At 41.5% G+C, this 23,540-nt stretch overlaps 2 long non-coding RNA genes and 1 other non-coding gene across 5 annotated transcripts in view; 2 read left to right on the forward strand and 1 right to left on the reverse strand.

Moving 5' to 3' along the window:
- Positions 1 to 23,540, forward strand: part of LOC148651046 (uncharacterized) — a 43,467-nt gene that overhangs the window by 18,141 nt on the left and 1,786 nt on the right. The window contains exon 1 of one of the 2 annotated variants that reach the window (XR_015925648.1): positions 14,493 to 14,625. The exons of the other annotated variant lie outside the window; for it this stretch is intronic. This is a non-coding gene — a long non-coding RNA (uncharacterized LOC148651046). Of the gene's footprint in view, positions 1 to 14,492; positions 14,626 to 23,540 lie in introns of those variants that run through there. 2 annotated transcript variants of the gene reach the window in all.
- LOC148651047 (uncharacterized) lies at positions 6,088 to 18,692 on the reverse strand. 2 transcript variants are annotated; one of them, XR_015925646.1, is made up of 4 exons: positions 18,544 to 18,692; positions 14,499 to 14,592; positions 9,505 to 9,655; positions 6,088 to 6,745 (listed from the first exon to the last, which is right to left on the reverse strand). It is a non-coding gene; the product is annotated as an uncharacterized LOC148651047 (long non-coding RNA). The 2 variants fall into 2 exon arrangements; XR_015925647.1 differs by lacking the exons at positions 14,499 to 14,592; positions 18,544 to 18,692 and adding an exon at positions 12,096 to 12,690.
- Positions 21,231 to 21,546, forward strand: LOC148651048 (Nuclear RNase P). The gene has a single exon (XR_015925822.1).

Consider the following 23,540-nt stretch of genomic DNA (forward strand, 5'->3'; position numbering starts at 1 on the left):
AACTGTATTTCGCCCATCGCATATCAGATTTCTGCAGTGATAAATGCTAAAAACTCAGTGGAAGAAATTTAAATATGAAAGAATTTCCCTATAGAATGTATTAATCAATTCAGTGTGCTTTGAGAACAACTAATTTATATTGTGAGCCACCTGGGGCTAATTCCTAAAGGGCACTATATAAGGAAGCTAAAAAAAGGACTCTTCGAGTGGTATTAAAAAAAATCTGCTGTAGATGTTAGCAAGAGAAGGAAGAGTCAATGTGGTGCTTTAAAAACGCTGAAATTTAAAAAATATTGCACAGTTATTTCTGAGACGGTAAAACCATGAGTGAGTCAGACCATAGAGAAAAAATGTTCATGTCTCGGAAGAAAATGTGCTATATCAATTCAACTTTTCCAAACTGGAAGGGGACAAAAGGAGAGGGGAGGAGTAGTAACAATTAAATTCGAATTTTAATTTTTCCCAAATGTTCATTGTTAATATTAAGAAGCGCAGCATAAAGAAATGACAACATCTTTATTTAATCATGAATGGATGTACACGTAGTGTAAAAAAAGGGGTGAATGACGCATTCTGGGCTCTAAGGAATGTTTTTTTTTTTGGTTCTTCTGGGAATGAGAAAGCCAGCAGTCCCAAAGCTTTCTTCATGCCTCGCTGAGCTGCAAGTAATGGATTCCACTCTCACAACTATTAACTGTCTCTGGAAACAACCCTAGTGGCTAACAGAACTTAGTTAAGATGTGAATGCTTTATTTTAGGTGCAAGTTATACTCTGTAGAAAGCTATGGCTTTCTACTAACTCACATACTGTAAGTAATTAGTAAAACGGGTAGTGAAAAAAATAATTGCAGGTGTTGAACCTACAGTATATTTTACCAATCTAGCAATCTCATACAGTACAACCGATTTTAGAGGAAGTCAGGTAATCAGGTTGCACATAATCATTTCATGGTTTGCGATGTACACCCACAACTCATTTGCAAAGAGAAGTGACTCTTAATTTCTGTCATAAATGCACCTGTGCATGATTCCCTTTTTATTTCTATTTTATTTTATTCCTTCTTTATTTAGCAAATTAAATTCAAAAAGATTGAGATACAATTCAAGACACTTGGCAGATGACATTTAATGCAGATGGGTTTTACATGCAGGTAATATAAACATAACAGTAACCTATATGTGCAAAATGGGAAATTCACAAAGATTTTTTTTACTGTATTTTTTTGTGATTTAATACTGTATATATTTGGGAGGCCTGAGTGTCTCATTAGTCTTTCAACAGTCTCTTAAGACCAGGGTAGTACCCCTGATTGGAAAATTGCTAATTCATAACAAAATAGGGTAAAAACAAACTGCGTTATTATAGACCAGTAAGTAAATTACGAACGAATTACAGAACGCAGAGTTCTGAAAAGCAAAGTATACTGTATATTATTTATACAGCAGCTCTGTATTGGATAAGGCAGTGAGAAAATGGGTGGCTGGATAGATCTCATCCAGCCCTGTCTCAAAAGACTTTGGGGAATCAGCTTCAATGGCATGGCTGGGCAGCTGAGGGGGGCGGTGTGGTGGCTCTATAGCCAAGGATCTGTGCCTGAGGCTGGAAGGTTGCCAGCTCATATCCTGTGGCTGGCAGAGGAATCCTACTCCCCTGGGCCCCTGAGCAAGGCCCTTAACCCCAGCTGCTCCAGGGGGGCTGTATAAATGTCTGACCCCAAGCTTCTCTCCCTGTCTGTGTGTCTCGTGGAGAGCAAGTTGGGGTATGTGAAAAGAGACGACACATTTTTGATACAAGAAATTGTATATGGCCAATAAAGTGATCTTTTTCCACACACCCTTTGCGTGAAAAAGCGCCTCCTCTTTTCATGTTGTCTCCATGGTGTCCTTGTGTCCTCTCATTCAAGTTCTGCCTCTTTTTCACCCAGGGAGAGCCCACACGAACTCGGAGAGCACATACAATCTCCATGCGGAGAGCACCCCTTGCCCTCAGGGTCCCCGTGCTGTTCACTGCGCTGCCCACCTGAATGGGATTCTTGGATCGATTAGCTGCTATTGAACAATTGAGCTACACGGGCCGAATGGATTCCTCTCATTTGCAGTCTTTCTTATGTTCTTGTATTCCCAAAGGACGCCAGTGCTGCATCCAAAGCGAGCTTTGTTGTGATCTCAAAAATGAGCATCACAGAGATAGCGAAACACTAGGGCTAGATAAAATAAGATGATAAGTCCAAATGAGGTCTAGATAAGCCCTGAGAGGCACGCTGGTCTTCTACGCCAACATAAATATTCCACCAAGACACAGCTAAGGCTATTGTTATGCAAAAGAACCACCAGCCTCTTTTCTTTACAGTAGGAATGAAAACATCTGTAACGACAGTGGATCTGGTGACAAAAGCGTTGCAAGCTTTTTGGGCTGTTCCAAATGTTGCAAGCTTTTTCATGGATTTAGTTATCGGAATCCAGAAGAGACGGGGGTCTCCGATGGCAGTGTTTTGGAAATGACAAGAAAACCTTCTGAACGGCCCCAATAGGAGAGGCACGAGGGAGGTGCCGCAGTGCTCCAGAGCAAGATTGCCTGTGTGGGCTGACAGCAGCGCAGGAGTAGGGTTACGTCAGGAGACGTCATGCCTGGTAAAATGAGGGGTTTTGCTGAAGGACGGGCTTGGGGTCAGTCCTCTGATCACTGCCACAAGCAGAGTCTGCTGCTAATAGAGACATTTCCACCTAACCAGGAGTTGGCAGGTGTTAACACTCCAGTGTTGAGAATGCCCACACGCTGAGCACTATTAGGAACGTTGCCAAGTAGGCTGGCTGGCATCCTTGCTCTGTTGTACAATGCAGGGGAGGTTTTCTGAAGGAAGAGAACGTGAAGGAACACATGGTGCCTGATTCCTGGGCACAGAGGGATGTTTCATCTTTCACCCCTATGCACTTAATATTTTTTTTATTTTGTCCTGTACACATAGACATTGCAGTTTATAGGAGAGCAACCCTGACATAAAGTTAAGTGAGAGAAAGGCTGTAATACAACATAGTAATGCAACATCAAAGGGCAGGCAGAGATATGAAACTATTGTAACACTTACGGCCGACAGGCGTACCAGAGCAGGTGACGTCACCGCCCTTCCCTGTGATAGCAGGACTACAGCTACTGGGCTGTGGAGAGATCTCTCTTTGGCTCACCGGGCTGGGTCCCTCCAGAGTAACGTGGGAGTCCCGGGTTCGAGCGCCTGACGGTGGGGGGCCGAACCTAATGCGGCAAGGGCGCCCGCCTGAGCCCCCATTGCGTTACACTATTATGCCCTTAAAACTCATCTCAACCCTGTGACTTCTCATTGTAGTTATTACATGCTGAGCATTTATGTCCTTTTGTCTTTACTTTTAGGAACAAGGTCTTCTTGTTGCTTGCAAAGCTTTTGTTCTCAACAATAAGGGGAGTAGCTATATATTTTCCGATTCGTGTTTCCTCTTAATGACCTTGTCCTGATCACAATCACAATTTCAAGTCAAATTCAAAACCGGGGCTTTTCCAAGAATTCCACTGATCTCCCCGCTGCAAAGACACCATTCCTTAATTTAAAGGGCCCCAGACTACTGCACCAAATAAAAGTTTCCCTCTGATCTCATCAGTTCACTCCGTGATCATCCAATTGTACAGTGTTACTTCTGTTAATACCTTTTTTTCATTCACTTCATGAGAAATCATTTCATATAATAACACAGGATCTTCAACTGAAAGCTATTAGGATTGGCCTTGCAACAAAAAGGTTAAGATTTAAGATTGTTAAGAACTTTTCAAAATTATGTTGCTTTTATGTACTGTACAGAATGTACAACATATCATTTTTTTACCATAGAAAGCAAAATGAATTCCTTTTGGTTGCACTGGTCCTAAAACTCTGATCCTTGCAATTGTTCAAAAACACAATCCATCAGTATCCTAGACAAATAATCTCAGAACTGGGGAGACTAGATAGACACATGCAGTATGTTTTCTCTACTCTACTATGGCTGCAAATTAAATTTAAGCAGGAGGCACATTATTAATAACAACAAGAAGAAGAAGCGAGGGATATACACATTTAGTTAAGCAATCAGTTATCTGTCTGCATAAGCATTAATATTGAAGAGATGCTGATGGCGCCAAAGGAAAATGTGTACGCATTTCTAATGAGGAGTGAGGCATAACAAACATCTCTTTTATGCGGAGAGTAATATTACTTATTAAAATTGCGCCTTAAATATTTATCGTTTGATAAATGGCCTCCTCTGTTTCCTATTTTTGTCCCTGTGGATTCAAAACAGGGCCGTGTATATATAAACTCCAAGCAAATTATTCCCTTCCTTCAGAAAGCTTGATTAAAAAATAGCTTTATCGTCTGATTAATTATTTAGACAGTGGCACAGAAATTAAATCTAAAAGTTTAAATTCTAATAACAGTAGTTGGGTAAATACTGAAGAATATTGCAGTGATGCACTTCAGTACAATCTTGTCTCCCTCCCAATTATTGTGCAGTATTGGTAGGGGAGGTGAGGTGGAAAGACAACTTAACAAGAGAAAAAAATGTCCAGAGAATACGTTTTAATGGGCTGCCAGAGGTACATCATTCTTTAGGAATAATGAGCCATAAAAAAGAAAGACGATAACCATATACTGAATGTGAGTAGATACACTTGCTTATATTCTTACATTTATTTGATAAATTCCTAGTGTTTGTGGGTAAGAACGGGGTTGTTTGTCGCTTATTTAAAAAAATGCAAATGATTTTTGCTTACAGAGAATCCTGTTCTGCTTTCTTGTCCATGTGATCCACAAGTCATGGGACTCTCATTAACGTCATTGTTTTTCTCCTTCTCTGTATTTTAGACTTCATCTTTTACTCTTCTGCTGTTGAAAGGCATTGTGCTTCATTGTGCGGCATTCATTTGTTTTAACTTTCTAAAATGCTTTTTTTTAAGTAGTGTAAAATGTAAAGAAAGTGCTTTTTTAAATCCAGCCGTGAAAGTTCAGGAGAGATGGTAGGTTTTTCCCTACCATCTAGAGACTGTAGGTTCTTCTTCACTTCCCCTGCTCAAACCTGTAATCTGCTCCATGACATCACTTCCTGAAAAGCCATTATTACCTCAGTAAACCTCTCTCCCCCTCTTCCTCGCATCATCATTATTATTATTATCAGTGTGATGTAAAAAAAGTAAGAATTTGTCTTGCGTTTTGTGTAATCAAGTCACTTTTTCTACTTCGCTTTAATTGCTGACTGGGAAAATGTCTCAGAGCAGAGCAGGGCATGGTACTGTACGTTTTTCCTGCTTTCGTTATTATACTGTGCGTCATGTGAAGTGTTCTGACTTCAAGCACCCCAAGGCTCTGACAGCTTTACAGCAGGCTGTTGGATGATGAAGAGCTGAAATCAGTTTAGGTCATAAGAACAGAAAACAGTTTAATTGGAAAATAATAAGTGAGGGTGTTGTGATAATACCTTGAGTGTCAGTGATGTTTGAATCCTGACTAAAAAGCTAAGACTTAAAGGTAGATTAATGAGGTGGTAACTGACCAAGGACTGATGCTGCCTTGATATTTGACAATGCACTTCAGCATCAGACCAACTAGTGACCCCATAATTCACCAGAGCGCTTTGAAACAGGACAGGATTTTAATATCATTGCTGAGAGGAATAATTAGAAACAAAATGATTGTGTGCAGTAAAATCATACTGTAGCAGTTCCCTGTTCCTGCCACTGAGTAGAAAGCTGATCAATTATCAGTTCGTTCACAAAGGTCATTGTGAATTAAGTTATGCATAGAGTGTACTACCCAAAAGCCAATTGGCCACTTTTTTATATAAATTACTGCAACAAAATGAATAACAAACATAAATATGGTAATGGTTTTTGGGGCCAGTGTAATGTAAATCAAACAAAGATGGCAAAAAACATCAAAAATCTTGTCCTGACATCAGCTTGCCTAGCAAGAAAAAATATTAAAGATAATGGCATTTCCACTAATATCAGGAATTATCACGAGTGCCATCACACGGGTACTTTGTCTCTGTCACATTCCGTGACAGTGTAATAAACAGGAGAAAAAATGAACGGACAAAGATTTATTTAGGGTAACAACAGACTAAACACATAATCCAAGATATCCCAACAATTATCTACAAATTATTTACAAAACCGGCACATTGTACATTACAAACCTGTATTCACTGACCTCTCAAAATGGGACTGCATGAGGACCAAGACCGGTTGATATCACCAAAGTCTTTGTAATGTATAATAATCATTGGAGCTCCTTTGAGTTCTTGCCTGTCCTTTCGGTGTTCAGACTTTTTTTTTTATTTATGCCTGTAAAATTGTTTTCCAGTCAAAGGTTTTCAATTTTTTTACCCCGATAAACCTCTTGCATGCATTAGCTCTGTGTTTCAGGTCCCTGTAATACTGCATGGAGCAGCATCAGTAAATAAGCATGGAATGATTTTCATACTGTACATTCACATATTTTCAACTCTACATAAGCAGATCAACTGTTTCTGTAAATGTCGGAATCCATTCTGCTGCCATCATTATTAGTGTGAAAAATATGGGGCAGGGTTTTGAGAGGGAGTAGATTTGGGCTTTAAAGTTTTAAGAAACTTCTACCCCTTCTGGAAGGAAATCACATTTTCAGGTAGGCAAATGGAAGGGTGTTTGTTTCTTCTCAGGGTCTTTTGTTTGAGGACCTGTGGGACATTGAAGTCTTGTTTGCTGTATAAAAGAAAAAAGAGGGATTTAGAGGGGAAAGTTTCAGTGGTAAAAATGTGGTGTGCTTTGGCTGTTGTTTTCTCTGGACCTTAACCTTTCCATCACTTTGGTAAATGTTTATCTTGGTCCCATCTGTCCATAAAACTTTCCTGGCTCATCTTTGTACTTTTTTACTTTCCAGGCAAATTCCTAAGCATAGTGGAAGCAATTTCATGGCCAGGACATGCACGACTGCGTCTGGAACTGTCTCAGGTGTAATTCACAAAGGTGTTAATGCTTCATTTAAAAGTTACCGTAATTCCATTTGAGGGCAATTTCATTAATTACTTTATTTCCATTTGTGCCTTTTAAGTATCTTGCTTTTTGAAATAGAAAGGAAGTTTAATAATCCCCATGTGGCAGAACAATTTATGCTTTTTTTATAAATTTTGAGTCAACAGTTATTTTTCCATATTTCCTTCCTATTCAATTACCAATTCTCTTGTAATGGACCCAACCCCCTTTATTTTCCCTGTATTAATAAAGTACTATTTTCACATTTTCACTCCGTCACTTAAACTGTAGTTGAATTGGCCAATCGTTTTTTATTAAATCCCTGTGTGACTGGTGTAGGTGGTGGCTATGTTTTCTGCCTCTTGGTTCCGTGCATAACCAGTTTGTTATCTTTCAGTGGACGGCAACTTCTCAGCCTTTACTTTAAGCAATAGGTCTCTCGGAATGTTGTGTGCCTCTTGACAAAGCTACGCTGAGGGTGCAATACTGTTCTGAAGGCGTGTGAGATGAGGGCCAGCGAGTGTGCCAGAACAAGGTTACTGCTTTGTTGGGGGAGGCCCAGGAATTCAACCAGAAAACTGACTGTACTGTATGTCCTTGCGAGAGTGCATTACAGATTGACTAGACTGGTTAGTCCCTAACGGAACACAAATCACATTAATACAGCAGTCAGAGCATTGAAATCCTTGTTTCTGCCTCCGTTCACCTCGTTGTCTTTAAGGTAAATGGCATTTGGATGTGACTTGCCTGACCTTCACAGTTGTGGCTGGTTACTTTTTAAGAGGCGGCTACGCTGCTCTTACAGAGGTGACAAATACGTAACAGTGAATCTTTCCCACAGGAAATGTAGCTTTTAAGTGTCTATTGCTCCTACAAATTACTGTTACTAATGAACAGCTGGTGCTTTATGGCATTCATTAGGACCATCAACCTAGAATAGAGGGCCTGGCCTTTTCCTTCTAGACCAGGTATGCTCTGGTCTTGGGGGATCACAGCCCACCAAGACTGGAGTCGTGCACCTCTTATCTAGACAAGCCTAAAGCTTATTTCTGAAAAAGTTTGGAAAGTAACCATTCTGCTTATTGCACAGAAATCAAGTCCCTTTTAATCCTTGTGATCTAATGATCACAGTTGACTTACAAATGCAGCCTGATAATAAAATCTGGAATTTGTTTAATGAGATAAACATAACACACTGGTTACACTGATAAATAAATACTACGGGGCTAAACGCCTCACTTAGTCAATTGCAGCCCTCCATTGTTGCTCAGCTCATGCCTGAGTGAATACTAAATTTCTCTGTCACACTTCAATAAACCTAATTGTGCAAAATAAATGAGCTAATTTCTGAAGTTCCAGTGTCTGTGCAGAAGATAAGGATACTGATTGATTGACTTTCTTTAATTTGAAAGAGTGTCAGTTATGCATTGCGTTGAAAATACTCTTACATATCTGTTATTCACTACATGCACAGCTTTGAACCCACAGCCAGCATTCTTCCATCTTGCTCTTTGCAGGGAGCATCCAAGTGGGTCCCCATGGATGGAGAATGGGATACAGTCTATCATTTGCATTTTTAGTTTATGCTGTTTTTAGCAGCATTGCATACGATAGAAACCCCTAAGGGCTTTGAAAATTATTCTGTAAAAGGCAGGTATGACATAAATGAATCATGAGACTTTAGAGAATTAAAGTTAAATTCTGCTGCATCTTGATAGAACTGCAAAATTAAATCCGAAAGACAACGTTGCTGAAAGCTGGGGAAAGGAAAGAGTAACATTCGGAAAACAACCCAAGATTTTTCTTTCTCTACCCTTTGCGTATAAGGCAATAGGGAAAGAGGCAACCTGGCAAACAGTCATTTAGTCTGGTCAAAAAAAATCTCTCTTCCGGTTTAACATTTCATTTTTAAAGCTGTTTTTCCAAAGCACTTATTGCCACGACTCCAAGAAACTCTTAATACTTTCACCATTTTGTCATTTGTTTCATTTGATGTCATTTTTGTTTACGGGCGGGTCTACTGCTACAGCTCTCTGTAAATTTTCCTTCCCATCCACTAATACCCTTGTGTGGAGCACTGTGTAGGCCTGAGGACTGAGGGGCTGCGGGTTCAAATCCCAGACGAGCAGCATGCTCACATGTTCACAGGCTGCTAAAGCCAACCCACCTGTATCAGTTATAGGTAGAAAAGTGTACTGCATGTGTTATAACATAAGTAATATTAATATGTAAGATGAAAAAAAGTAGCATCCAAATAAATTGATAGTTAGAACAAAAGAACAGCTACAGATAAGAGGAAAGCATGTGGTTACTTTTTGGTAATTCATAGATAATTGAAGTGAGGATCTTATTAAGCCACTTCTTTTGACAATCCAGAGTACTGGCTTAAACAGCATGGCTGGGTAGCGTGTTTCATAGCCTGCTTTCTTAGTCCAAGAAGTGGCTCCTGTTCTCTGTTTTAAATACACTTGCTTATAGATTCAACTCACTTATCTTTCACTGCTGATTCTGGAGAAGTTCTCTGGGTTGACTTTCTCAGAGCCTGTCAGGACTTTGAATGCTTGTGTCAAGTCCCCTTGTAGTCTTCTCTGTGCAGGACTTTAGAGAATTAAAGTTCAATTCTGCTGCATTTTGATAGATCTGCAAAATTTAATTTAAAAAAATGTAAAAAGGTTCAGTTGTTTTAGCTTTTAAGACCAGGAATGTATGTGAAATACAGTATGTTAGTAAGACTAGTTTCCTGAACAAACACAAATACATACTTTAATTACTTGTACGAAATAATCTTAACTTTAATATTTCAAATCTGCATTACCTACTTCACTAGGCTTTAATGTCAGAATCATCTATTTCTGCATTTCAGGATTGTTGCATGTGATCTACACATTTGCCAGCTACTGATTGGATTGCTATTGATCTGACAAATCTTTTACCAGAATACAGGGAATGTGCCACACTAAAGCAAAGCACTGAATAAATGTCATTCCTGGGTTGTTTCAGAAGTGCTCTCATAGGCAGCGAAAACCCCACACATGTTGTTCAGAGTTCAATGTGACAGAAATGATACAAGAAACAAAAAAGTCGGAGATAATTTACTCTTTTCATATGTGTGAAAAATGCATGTAACGATTGCTACCGCTGATAATTCTACCCAGCCATGTTGTTGGTAACCTGGCTTCTTTGAAGAAACATCTGGATGTTAGCACCAGATATGTACTGTAGCAATATATAGCAAACTGGGGCATGCATGCCTATGAAGTTAATGTAGGTATTGTTCAGAATATGTGATTGGATGATTGACTGATATGTAGGTGCATGCTTCCTTCTCATTGGTTGAGCAATCAGTCAATTAGAATTAGCCACTCAGGTAAGTTGTTAAGATACTCTCTCTTACACATACAGTACACAACTCTTCATTGTTTTTTAGGGGCAGCATTCTTGTAGAACGAAAGCCTCTGGTTTTGACTGACCAGATACTGACTGATACTGTGTTGCAGTTCCCTTTGCTGCTGTGTACAGTAGAATCAATAATAGATGCACTAACGTTTTCTACACTTAAAGCACCATTTGTTTATTCATGCTATGGCAGTAATAACACTGAGAATCCAAGCCTTGAACAAATGTGCAAAATTACTTAGTGTGATCGCAAAGACTAGTAAGCTGACATTAGACACCCTCTTGACATCAGAACGTATATGTGAATTTTATGTCATGAGGATTTTACTAAATGTTTCCAAAAACATGCTCCCTTTTCAGCTTGCGTTTTTTTTTCTCCCAAAAGATCATGGATCAGGCCGTCTTGAGAAGAAATTGTATTGCAGTGTGACCGCAATATATCTGTTTTACTGTCGTGCAACCGCTGAGAAATTGCGAGAAGGGAAACATTCTGCAAAGGTCATTCCTAAATAATCCTGGACCTGCGCCTGGATGTTGCTAAAATCTTGCATGAAGTTACAGTTTGGCTGAGTCATCATTGCCCCCCATCAGTATTTCAGAAAGCAGAGCAGCCAGGATTGTCAGGGTGAAGGTTATGAAACAGGGAGAGCTTGAAAACTCCAAGCATCTGCTCAGAGGAAAATAACTGTCAACAGCCGTGAGCATCATGACTCAGATCTGAGTTTATCACTCATAAAAAGACTTGAAACAGCTGCTGCTCTGTGGTGCACTGAAGTAGGATACACGTTGCTGTTTTTTTTTTGTAATCTCCCTCGTGTTACTTTTTTAACAATCCAAATATTACAGGTTTCCCTGAAATGAGGAAAATTGCCTCATCTCAGATTCGGGAAAGTAGTAGGCAGAGCTACTGGAGTAATGCATACATGTGAGTTTGTTCATCCATCCATATTCTGCTTTTTGCAATTAAGGGTTGCGGCGGAGCTGGAGTCTATCTTGGTAAGCAATGGGCACAAGGCAGGGTACACCCTGGACAGGACGCTAGTCCATTGCAGGGCACACACAGACACAAACACAGACACACATCCACACAGATGTGAGTTTTGTTTTCACTAGTAGCTGACGACGAATATATTATATTATATTATATTATATTATATTATATTATATTATATTATATTATATTATTAGGACACATTTTCCCCAGGATAACATTTGTGTGAGCAGGAAAATTAAATTTGACACGAATATCACATACACTAATCAGAAGAGTTGCGGGTGTAGTCTCGAAAAGCGAATTAAAAACCTGAAGAAGTGATCAGTTTCTCACTGTCTCTTCTTAAATAAACACGCGCACCAAGGGACGTGTAAAGATTCGGCCCGTCAGTCGAGCCACGAGTTCAAAAGGGCTCGAATCTGCAACTTTACGAACAAGACCACTGTTGCACTTTTTATGCAAAGCCCATTCGTCAACGTGAAAAAGAACCGGGGTGTTTTTTAAGGGGCACTGCATACAAGGTTGTTGCGTGTAGTAAATAATACATCCGAGAAGCAACACTGGAAAGTCCATCGTCTCACACCTGAGGACCGCGGCAATATTGGAAACATATTTTTTATTTTCACATAACAGAAGTGAACGTATATCTGAGTTCTTTAATAAACTCATTATCCGTGTGTTTGTACTTACAGTGGTCTTATGCGCTAACATGAAGCGATGAGCTCACAGTCCTCTTATCTTTGTGTTTCCGGCCGGTCCTTGGTGTAGAATACAGCGGGAGGGCACACCTGCCCTCTGAAGACACAGGTGTGGGCGCCTGTGTTAGATCCTCTGGAGAAGTCGAGTCTTCTGCAGTCTGCAGTGTAATGACCCAAACCTCTTTGCTTGCCCTGCTCTATGAAGTTGCCCACCCGCCCGTCGAACAGCACAAACGACGAAACCCACCGCAATCGTTAGTGCAGTATTTGTGCCGGTTTGTGTCGCTGTAAGTAACGTTTGTGCTGCGTTCGTTTCCGAGATATAGCGCCTTGTGTTTTTCGGGCAATCACGTGACTGTCTACACGGGTACTTGAAATCCTGATTGTGATGAAAACAATGAGAGGGATTTGTTTTCCGAGTCTGTCTGGTCGGGTGGGGTGGATGTTTCAATATAGCGCCTTCTTTTCCTGGATTTGACGTCAGCAAAGTCACGACCACCAGATCTTTTCAGTTGTGATCTTTTGATCTGTTGACCCCAGACTTTGCAACCATTATGCGAATACAGTTTTACATTTAGGGAGGAGTTACTATTGTAACGCAACGGGGGCTCAGGCGGGCGCCCTTGCCGCATCTGGTCGGCCCCTGCACCCTCCGGGGCTCGAACCCGGGACTTCCGCGTCTCTCTGCAGCGACCTAGCCCCGTGAGCCAAAGAGAGATCTCTCCACAGCCCAGTAGCTGTGGTCCTGCTATCACAGGGAAGGGCGGTGACGTCACCCGCTCTGGTACGCCGGCTCTTACACAGCGCCCTGTCGGCCGTAAGCGTTACACTCTCCCCCGCTTAAATCGCCGTCCCCGGCGAAGGGCTATCCCGCCCCGCTTCTGACACCAATGTAACGCAACGGGGGCTCAGGCGGGCGCCCTTGCCGCATCTGGTCGGCCCCTGCACCCTCCGGGGCTCGAACCCGGGACTTCCGCGTCTCTCTGCAGCGACCTAGCCCCGTGAGCCAAAGAGAGATCTCTCCACAGCCCAGTAGCTGTGGTCCTGCTATCACAGGGAAGGGCGGTGACGTCACCCGCTCTGGTACGCCGGCTCTTACACAGCGCCCTGTCGGCCGTAAGCGTTACACTATTTTAGTTCATTGGGTTATGTGTTTTCTTTTAATTTCTAACCATGTTCTCGAAAATGTATTGCTTGTGTACTCCTTTCATTGGGGAAGAGACACCAGTTTCCAAATTACCGCTGGTACAGCACGAGAGCACATATTCACATTTTTAGGTATTAGCTTCAAGATCGATATCATTTAACAATAAAAACACAATTGAAAACACGAGCATAATAATATAATGATCATAGACTTTACATTTCTATTCAAGTACAAAGCCGAAGGTGTTTCCCCTACCTTAAATATACAATTAAAATTGTTCAAATACCATGTATTCATTTCAGAAAGCAGCGGAGACAGTTATACTGCAAATAAAAAATATTTTTATTTCAAAGAGTATGGGACATTGTGAATCAATAAAGACGTTAAAGCCGATGTAGTTATTTTGCAAATAAGTAAAGTATTTTAAAAATAGATTCTCATTGACAGTAAACAGGAGTGCGCGCACCACGATCACATCGCGATACCCATTGCGACTGGCGCATCACTATCCAGGCGCCACTGTCGTGACATTAAGTCCATATATCGCGAAATGAAATACCCCGACTAAACGCCCCCGCCCCATGTCGCGACACAGAGTCCACATATCATGATATGACATACCCCGGCAAAAAATGCCCCGCCCCATGTCGCGACATGTTTTAAATGTTAAAGGTAAGAGCTAAACTGTAACAGAGCGCTTGAACCCGGCAAACCGGGTCACTGGAGTTCAAAGGCACCATGCATGGTCATGTGATCACCGGAAAACCAAGGCGCTATATCTCGGGAACGAAGGCAGCAAACGTAGCACTAACGAATGAGACCGGTTTGGTTTCCCTACAACATTGTAGGGGGGACTGAGTGACGTCACGACCCCGAAAAAAACAAGGCGCTTGGAAACGAAAGCAGCACAAAAATCTTGGAAACGAAAGCAGCACAAACGCTACTTTCACTGGCACAAACAGGCGCAAACGTAGCACTAACGAATGAGGTGGGTTTAATCGTTTGTGCTGTCTGTAGGGGGGTCATCTTCACGGAGCTCGATCCCACTCCTGCGGCTTGGTGTAGCTGCCGGGGATCGGCGCGGGAGACGGCGGGTGGGCAGGAGGGCATTTCCTTTTCTTGCCTCTCAAGGTCGGGGAGAAAATAATACAGCCGAAGAGCAAGAGCGAGTTAATTTCCTTTGTCTCCTATTCAGCCGGTAATGAGGGCTGCGTGTGGGACGGGCGGGGGACCCGAAGAGGCGCTGACCTGAGGATGACTTCATCCTTCAGAGGTTTATCACGAGCCCCACACCGTCAGCCAGGCAGCCTCACACAGCGAAAGCAGGGACCCGCCATCTGCGCTGAAGTTAATGAGAAGGAGAAAGTGTGAGGAGGTGAGGGATGTCACTGCCACCGCTGTTAGGAGGTTAGAGGGGCTGGGGTTTGAAAGGTGGCATTTCTGTCCCTGAACACCAATAACATATGCACTCCCTTTATTCCTCACTTGTTTTTTTTCCCGCTTCGCCAGGAACACGAGGGATGAGCCGAGGCAATTTAATTGTAATCGTCAATAATGCATAAACAGGCACAGAGTGAATATGTATGCCGTAAAAAAGAAGAATTTAATGCCGTGTTTAATATTACAACAAAGGGACATGCAAGACGTACGTTTGAGGGAGATGTTTTTAGTTGGTTTTTGTAACGGCACTTTATTTCACAATTTCTAAACAGATAAAAGAAAAATTAAAATTCAGGGCCAATTAGGAAAGGGATTTGCAAGCACTTAAAAAGGAACGATACCTAGAAAACGCACTGTACAGTACAAAGCTCATTTCAAAACAAAACTTAATCCGTCAATAGCCAATGCTGAAGACTGCATAGCCCAGCTGCAATGGAGGAATTTGCCTTTGGAACAAAAGATTTAGAGAACGGAATAATCTTGAGACGGAAGAAGAGAAAAGGCTATTGAGTTCTTTCAGCTCAGATGTTAATAAATAATCAGTCCCTTACTGCATTCTCAGAATTTTTGTGGCTATTAATTTCTTTGTTGGAAAAGAAAGCTTAATTCCCAAATCCCCATTTACTTTCCAATCTTCAGAGACCTTTTGATTTACCAAGAAAGACCAATCAAAGGTTATTGACCTTCATGGATTTGACAGTTCAATTACAACCTATTCAAATGCAGAACAGTCTGCGAAAAAGACCCAGATTGGAATTGGAGAAAAGAAGAAAAGGGTATTTTTAGTCGTACCATATTAGAAAAAAGAGAACTGGGTAATACTATTCCATAGATAGAGAGATACTACCGACATGTTTTCTTTTCATGAGCAGTTTCTCAATACAAATTCGCAGGAGAGGCAGGATTAAATGCTTACCATTCTGAAATGAATTTACCTGCACTTGGATTCTTTAATTGTACAAAATATGAAAGAAAAGTGGGAATACTGCTCAGTGCCGAGAACTAAAGCCAAGCTCAACAAGGCAAAAAACTAAAATTACAAGCCACAAAAGTTCAGTCAATTTAGTTCCAGTGGTGAAACGTAACCCTATCTCACTGCACTATAACATGCAGGAAACATTAATACTGCCAATCTAAAACAAGACAGTTTTTATTTACTTCTGAGTGTCTCGTAAAGGTTTTCCTGAATTGATCCTTTTCAGTTTCACCCCCCTGTATTGTAATTTGCACTCCTTTGGATATTTCAAACCAAGTTGATTTATAACAAATCTCTCTGCCTCAGGTATTGAGAAAAAATAAATCAAATTGCTATGCTAGACTTAGAAGTTTATCATCAAAGTATGAAGTTCACTGTATTTAATTTTGTGGGCTGTGAGAGCAATATAGCACTTCCTATTTTTTTGCTTTTTGTTTGTTTTGTTCTTTGGATTAACAAACAGATTTGTACAGTAGCAGTTCTGTCAACACATGGATAGTTTGTAGTGGTGACATCTGGTTGGGATATTTACAACGGATGACTTATGAATGCACTGAAGCTGCTCATTCACATCTGTAGTCTAGACTAACTGGCACTGTGGATTGGGCTCCATCCCATCTACAAAACAACTGCGACCTTCCTCGTTTTATCGACTGAGATGTCCCTGTCTCGTGAGCTCATATATTCCAGGCGTGAGTGTTCGGGGGGAATGGCGTGTGTGCTGAAGGAACAGGCAAGCCAGAATAATCTATTTGTTCCTGACAGTTCATGAGTCCCACCCTGTGGGTAACACTGCCTGCCTGTGGAGTAACATTGAAAACTGCAGGGTGTTTTTTTTAACTCAATTAGCGCTGTCAGCCTAAAAAAAAAAAGGTATTTTGATTGGTGTTTTTGTGCACTGCAGTTTTGTTTGTACAGAAATGACCTTTCATACACATATTTATCTTTTTATGCTCTCTTGTCATACGTGACACCAAAGGTTTACAGACTTCACAGTGTGTCAGTTCTGTGCACCAGTGTGGGAAACCATTAACCTAAACATGAACCGTCATCATGTTTTCAACCCAATTTGTGCCTCTTTAAATGTAGTCTCTACAGCACAACCACAATGCCTTCGGTGAACACTCTTTCATGAGATATCTCACCTTTGCTTGCGTTTTGAGATTTTCGCAGATTTGAAAACATCCCTTGTTGTACAGTATGAACTTGGGAATCCAGAAAAAGGAGGAGACCAGCAGATGTAATGAAAACGAGTTAAGAAACTCATTCCAACTGGTGTTGCAAGGTTCTCACCGAATCAGGTTCCACACCATGGTTTGGTTAGTCTCCTATGCATACAAAACCATGAGGAAGAAAGTGCTATCCTCATTCCATTAGGCAGAATTACACCCTGAACTAACATGGCAGTCCCTCGCCGGGCAAGCGCTCACACGAAACATTCAGAGTCACTTCATCCAGCCAGCATGTCTTTCAAAGGTGGGTAGAAACCGGAGCACCCGTGAACATAGAGAGAACATGCAGACTCCTCACAGAAGGCTTCCAGTGTGGAATTGAACCCAGAATCCAGGAGGTGTGGGACCGCAGTGTCAAGCACTGTTGTGCTGCCCTGATCTCTAAAAACTTGCAAAATGATATTTGGCAAATCCTCAACTTTAGCTAGACCTAAAGGAATAAAGTATTGTGTTTTGGAAAAAGTGGATTTTCTATCAGTCTAAATATATCCATGTAAATTACTGATGGAACAACAAATGGCAGGTATGTTAAAAAACATATTACAAATACTATTCATTAGATGTAAAATTAAGTCAGTTGCCATGTACTGTTTTGCTGTAGGCAGTTTCAAGCTAGACTAATAAATTAGTTACTGTTCTGCTTTAGAGCCTTCTAATGGCCTGTATTACCCACTGTTATATATGTGGATTAGCACATTCTAACTGCATAACAATGAAACTTCACACAAAGGCCAAACGCATTTCGAGATGGAGTGTAAATGTCAAAGTCGCGCCACCGATGCAAATGGATCATGCTTGAAGGTTTAATAACAAAAAAAATGAAAAAAGGACGAGCCACTGGGGATGAGAAATGGAACGTACTGTTCCTGAGTGCTACGTCTCAAGTGCATTGACTGCTGGGTATGTCTGTGACTGAGCCGTGCAACAAACACAATGTAAATACGTGAGATTTGCAACAGAAATGTTAGACATACTGAACTGGAAAAGGGGATGCTAGCATTTGGAGTATTGCTCCATCATCAGCCTGAAGTGACTTAAATCAATTATGCAGAGAATCAATAAAGTTTTGAATTATAGCCATGCTCAGCTTTTGCTGTAACTGTCTCAGCCTTTCCTTCGAAAGATCGAATCAGTGGGAGATTGGCTTAGTACCAAACACTTATGCAGTTTTTCAAACTAAGTGTTTAAAATTCCTAACCTATGGTTTGAAACATTTGATTCCTTATTCTTGTATAGCAATATAAAAAGGTCGTTCAGGCTTATATCATGGAGTGGGAATGAGATTACACTAGAAAAGAAAGCTCAATGCTGTATTCCTGAAATGATGGCATAAGAAATGCCCTGTCCTGAGAATTTCACAACACAGGGCTGGCACAGTAGGAAGAAACTGGTGGTCTTCAACATTAGGTACCTCTCGATTAGCCTCTACATACAGTGTGAGTAGGCATCCTGATAAACTCTTTAGCGATATCAGATGACCATCCATCCATTTTCTAACTGCTTCGTCCAGTTCACGGTCGCCAGCAGTGGGGCACAAGTCAGGATACACCCTGGACGGGACGCCAGTCCATCACAGGACACACACAGTCACAGACAAGCACACAGTCAAGCCAGGACCGGTTTTCCCAGAAGCCAGTTCACCTACCAGGAAGTCTTTGGACTGTGGGAGGAAACCGGAGCGCCCAGAGGAAACCCACACAAACACGGGGAGACCATGCAAACTCCACGCAGACAGCAGCCTACGTCCGGAGCCGAACCCAGGACCCCAGAGCGGCGAGGCAGAAATGCTAGCCACTGCGCCCTCCACGACCGTTAGAAGTGAAATATTGTTGTTGTGGCTGTGTATTACCATGAAACAAGAGGCTGAGTTGAGAATGCTTGGCTGGCTCTGTGGGAAACAAGACTTTAAAACCAGAGTGGACACACAGAAGGAATTTGTCATGTTCAGTGGTGAAGAGCTGGCAGCAGAAGATGTGGGTATAATTCAAAAAGGAAGCTGTGAGAGTGCCCATTGGATGCACCCTTTCTCTCTCAAGGCCTGGACTTGAATAAATAATCACTTCTCTGTGTGATGTGCTCCTGATATTACTTCCTAATGACATTCTATTGCTGAGCTTCTCCTTTGCCCTGGTTACTTGGAACTTCAGCCGTACAATAAGATGACCATAGTTCTGTAAAAACCCAGTCCAAGCCCTCTCCAAAGAATATAATCAATATTAACAATGCAGGCAACATCAGCTCATCTTGCTGGGTCTACAGTGGTGTACTTCATACATTTTCATAGTTCTGGCTCAGATTACCACAACTGCGTTTTCAAACTGATGTCAGGTCAGTTTGACAAAACTCAGAACTGCCACAGGAAAATACACCTAGCTCCTTTCAGGTATTTATTCATTACCTGTCCTTGGTAATTAAAATACCAATTGCGATTTCTTTTCCATTATGGTCAAGTGCACGATAATAATTTGCATTGCTGGTATTTTTAGTGTGCAGTGACAATTCATGGCATGGTATGTAAATACTCCCTCAAGCAGAAGGGCTACTCCCTCAATCACTTTTGTTGGATGAGTGTTTAAAAAAAAAATGCAATCAGTTTATTGCAGAGATGATAATATACTCGTAACAAATGAAGTGGGAGTAGTGAGTAGGCCTCTGAATTCATAAATAGGTTCAAATCTCTGGTGGAGCACTGCTGTTGTACCCTGGATGCAGATTCCTCAGTCAAACTGCTTTCAGGAAAATGCCTAGCTATATCAAGGGGTATAAATTCATTCACTTTGGGTAGAACCGTCAGCCAAATTAATATTACATTTAACCGTCAGAAAATTAATATTGTATTTTGTAATTATTATTATATTTAAAATAAAATAGTGTTATTTTATAGAGTGTCTTATCCCTGAAGAGCCTCCATTAGCTTTTCTCCAAAACACTGATATGGAATGATTCTAAAAAATCAACAATTGTTAGAATATCAGATCATTTTTAGCTCTTTTTTTTTTTTTAAGGTCCCTTTTAGTGTCTTGTTATTTCTCTCCGGCGAGCTCGGCAAGCAGCTCAGGTGGTGGGCCGAGACTGTGGATTTTCTTTTCTTACTGCAGCTCCTGCCTGAATCCCTGGTTTCATTACTCCTCTCCAGAGGGGACAGCCCGGGCTGTATGAGATTGTCACCTGGCTCGGCACTGGGCTCCGCTGGATTCTAATACTGCTGCGGACTGCTGGCTCTGTTCGCTTACTCTGTCTCAGGATTACTGAGTCAATCGCTCCACAGACTCAGGAGCGTAGTCAATGAGCAGAGCAGCTTGTAAGATCACCTGCCGCAGTTTGAGAATTCTTAACAGATGACCATATGGGCAGCATGTTTACTCCATTGTACTTTTTGGACAATCAGTCTGTATAAACCTATGCACATTTTGCACATATTTTATTGCTTTTACAGTGGCTATGATCAGCACATTTTGCACACACCTATGTATTTATTTTTATTTATTTTGTTGTCTTTTGTTTTATAACTATTCCGATGTCTGTTTTGCTTGTCTTGGGCTGGACTGCTGTAACACATCAATTTCCCTACGGGATTAATAAAGTCTTATCTATCTATCTATCTATATGAGCACAGGAGCTCCGATCTCAGTCTGTAATTCATGAGGAATAATAGCAGAACCTAAGAATGAAGAGTACTGAAAAGTGTTTGAGTGTCGAGTCATGGTACATTTGTCTTAACCTGCTTGGCTGAGGGCCAGACCCCCTGGCTGGAGGACGAGGGGGCTGGGATCCCCATTCAGAGGGCGAAGTGAAACAGGAGGGAGCTGCAGAGCTGAGAGATGGGGGTAGGAGGATTGCAAGAGAAGAACGTGAAGGAGAAATACAGTAGGCTGGCGTCAGCTATTTCGCTTTTTTTTAATTGAGGAAGTGATGGCATGGGTGATTATGATTTAGGCCACAGGAAACCGGGTAAAGGTTTATTCCATGCTGAAAGGAAAAGAAAAGAGACACAGTGTTTCAGCTGGGGAGCCTCCAGGCGTGAGGGAGAAAAGGGAACTAGCAGATTAATGAAGCATGGGAGGACAAAGTGCAGAATAGTTAAGAAGGGGCAGGGAGCAGGGAGTAAATGGGCACGAAGCAGGTGAGAATGAGTGGCCAAACTCAGGGAGAGCAGGAGCAGAGGCGTGAAAAGCCAAAATCTGCAAATGAGTAGAGAGGATGATTATGATTTAGGACAGCTGAGAGGGATTGAACTTGGCTTCTTTCATTCCCTCCTTAACTTTTGGTTGAAAGCGATACCATTTTCTGGAATTTTAAATACAGGAGGCAAGACCCTAAACCCACCACCTTTGTACAGGAAGCTCACTGTAGAGGTCACGTGCCGAGTGCCTGGTGACTCCACCAATCACCTCGGGGTAGGTCTGAGACAGGAGCCAATTGCTGCCCCCGCAGGGCATCACCTGACGCGGGTGAGCGAGTGCACAAGTAGCACATGTCTAGTTCCCCCCACTTGCTCAGTATTGTTTCAAATCCCCTTTCAGTCGCTCCCAGGAGTGAGGGTGGAGGAGGGATCCGACACTCTCGTGCTTGGGATCAAGCTGACATGCCCTCAACCGGCCACATTAAGCCAATAAATCAATCTAATTCAAATTAAGTCTTTACTCCAAACCTAATTAAGATGTGTCGTTACCACTGAATACTTGTAGCTGCAATATTGGTGCAATTGTGTCAGTATTCACCTGAGGGCCTTGATATTGATCGTGGCTGACTGTGCTATCTCCCCAAAACTGCAACAGGTACTGTCTCTAGTCTCTTAAACTGTCTTCTGCTAGATTGTCTCTCTTCAATACTCGACCGTTAGATAACAAAAAATCGGATTCTCGCTGATTTTCAAACGAACCAGAAAGTAGATTTCTATCCAACCTGCTGACATTAGAGACTTATTGAATGGTTATTTGATGTTCAACGAAGTTCACCGCACCGGGGTTCAATAACGCAATATTGAAAAGTCTCCCTTACAGCCATTCATTCCTTAGATGTTGGTGTAAACGCAGTTGATGTGCAGAATGTTCATCCTTTGAGTGCGTGGTGTTTTTAACACAAAAGGATCTCAGCCTCTGCTGGGATCTCTGTTTTACCCTCTATAAGGTTTTTACCTGTGTTTTCAGATCTCTCCTTCCTCCAACCTGATGAAGTATTTTAGTTCTCAGTGTCTTCTGTACACACCATGATTCTGCTGACTGCCTCTCAGCTGGTGATTTATTAGCAGACTTAGACTGTTTCAGATTTACTCAGCATGTTAACTTCCCAACACATATCCATTGCCACACAGTTGACTTGGTTAATTGTTGTGCTGTGGAAACGTCTTCCTATGAGCATTTGAACTGGGTATATGTGTCCACAAGGCTATGAGACCTGCTTCTTCCTTCACCTCCTGCTAATAGTAAAAACAGACTATGCATTACCTTCCTTAGACAGAATGTGGTAAATTCAAGCAGGCTGGTGGTGAGGATTACAAAATATTTAACTTTGTGTAGCTCTGATTTTTTTGCTAAATGACTCTACTGCCATTTACAGTACAGTTGACATTCTAGTTCCGAAAAACAGTTTTAGTTTCATTTTTTTCTTCTCCTGCTTAACAAGTTGTATGGTCATTGTACAGTATTTTGTATTTTCCTTTGTACTGGCTATTGACACAGTAGCAACAGCCAGTTTACTGCAAAAGCTCAAATGCGATGATGACCCCATTGCTGTTTAACAGCATTTCTTCACTGGGGGAGAAGAATTTCCAGACAGGATTTATTAATTTAGCTACTAAATCATAAATTTAAAAAAAAGAAGGGGTGGAGGAACCAAAGACGAAACAACTTGGGCATTTCAACCACCAAAATGAGAGTTGCAAGCAGGATTCTTCTTGCAGCCAGTAGCAGAAAAAAAGAACCACAGAGACAGTGGTTTGAAGCCTGCTGCAGGAAATCCACACGAAGCTGTCAAAACTTTACAGAAATAGCAAAGGGAAGCCAGCGGTCAAGAATTATTAAAAGACTCGAGAGAAACCAAAATAATCTGTGTATGTGACACAGAAAGTTTCTACGTAAGACAAAAAGCTTGTCATGGTAGAATCAGCATCTACATTCAAGCATTCCATAATATTCGTTTCTGACATTAGGAAACAAATAAACTTCCGGATAAAGAACGTGGTTTCTTCTATAGAAGTCTTGTCAAGATTCTGGGCCTCATCCTGTAAATAATTTTAATTCTGGAGTCGGTGAGCTCACCTGCCCACTTCCAGTCAACAAGCACCATAAAAAGAAAGAAATCAGGCTCAGGGATCAGGCAGGGACACTCTGCAATAACGCCCAGTGTGTATATAACACCGCATCGAATAACAAAGCTAACATTATAAAAGTGATCCTGTCGGGCTGGAGGCATGCTGATCTTGATTTTCAGAAGACAATCATTCTTTAACATTAGGACTGGGAAGCTATGCTTTTCGCTGAGCGTTTGCATTTCCCTGCCGAAACTCCTCTAGGAAATTGTTAAAACACGTTTAACAGTTTCTTCTATATTCCTGTCAGGTCCATCTTGGTCAGTTGTTACAAGATGAATTATTTCAGCTTTGCTGCTTACTTTGATCTACGTGACATCCGGTACTTTTTT

The sequence above is a fragment of the Lepisosteus platostomus genome, chromosome 12 (assembly GCF_059453375.1).
Source record: "Lepisosteus platostomus isolate fLepPlt1 chromosome 12, fLepPlt1.hap1, whole genome shotgun sequence".
In the NCBI taxonomy this organism is placed as follows: Eukaryota; Metazoa; Chordata; class Actinopteri; order Semionotiformes; family Lepisosteidae; genus Lepisosteus; species Lepisosteus platostomus.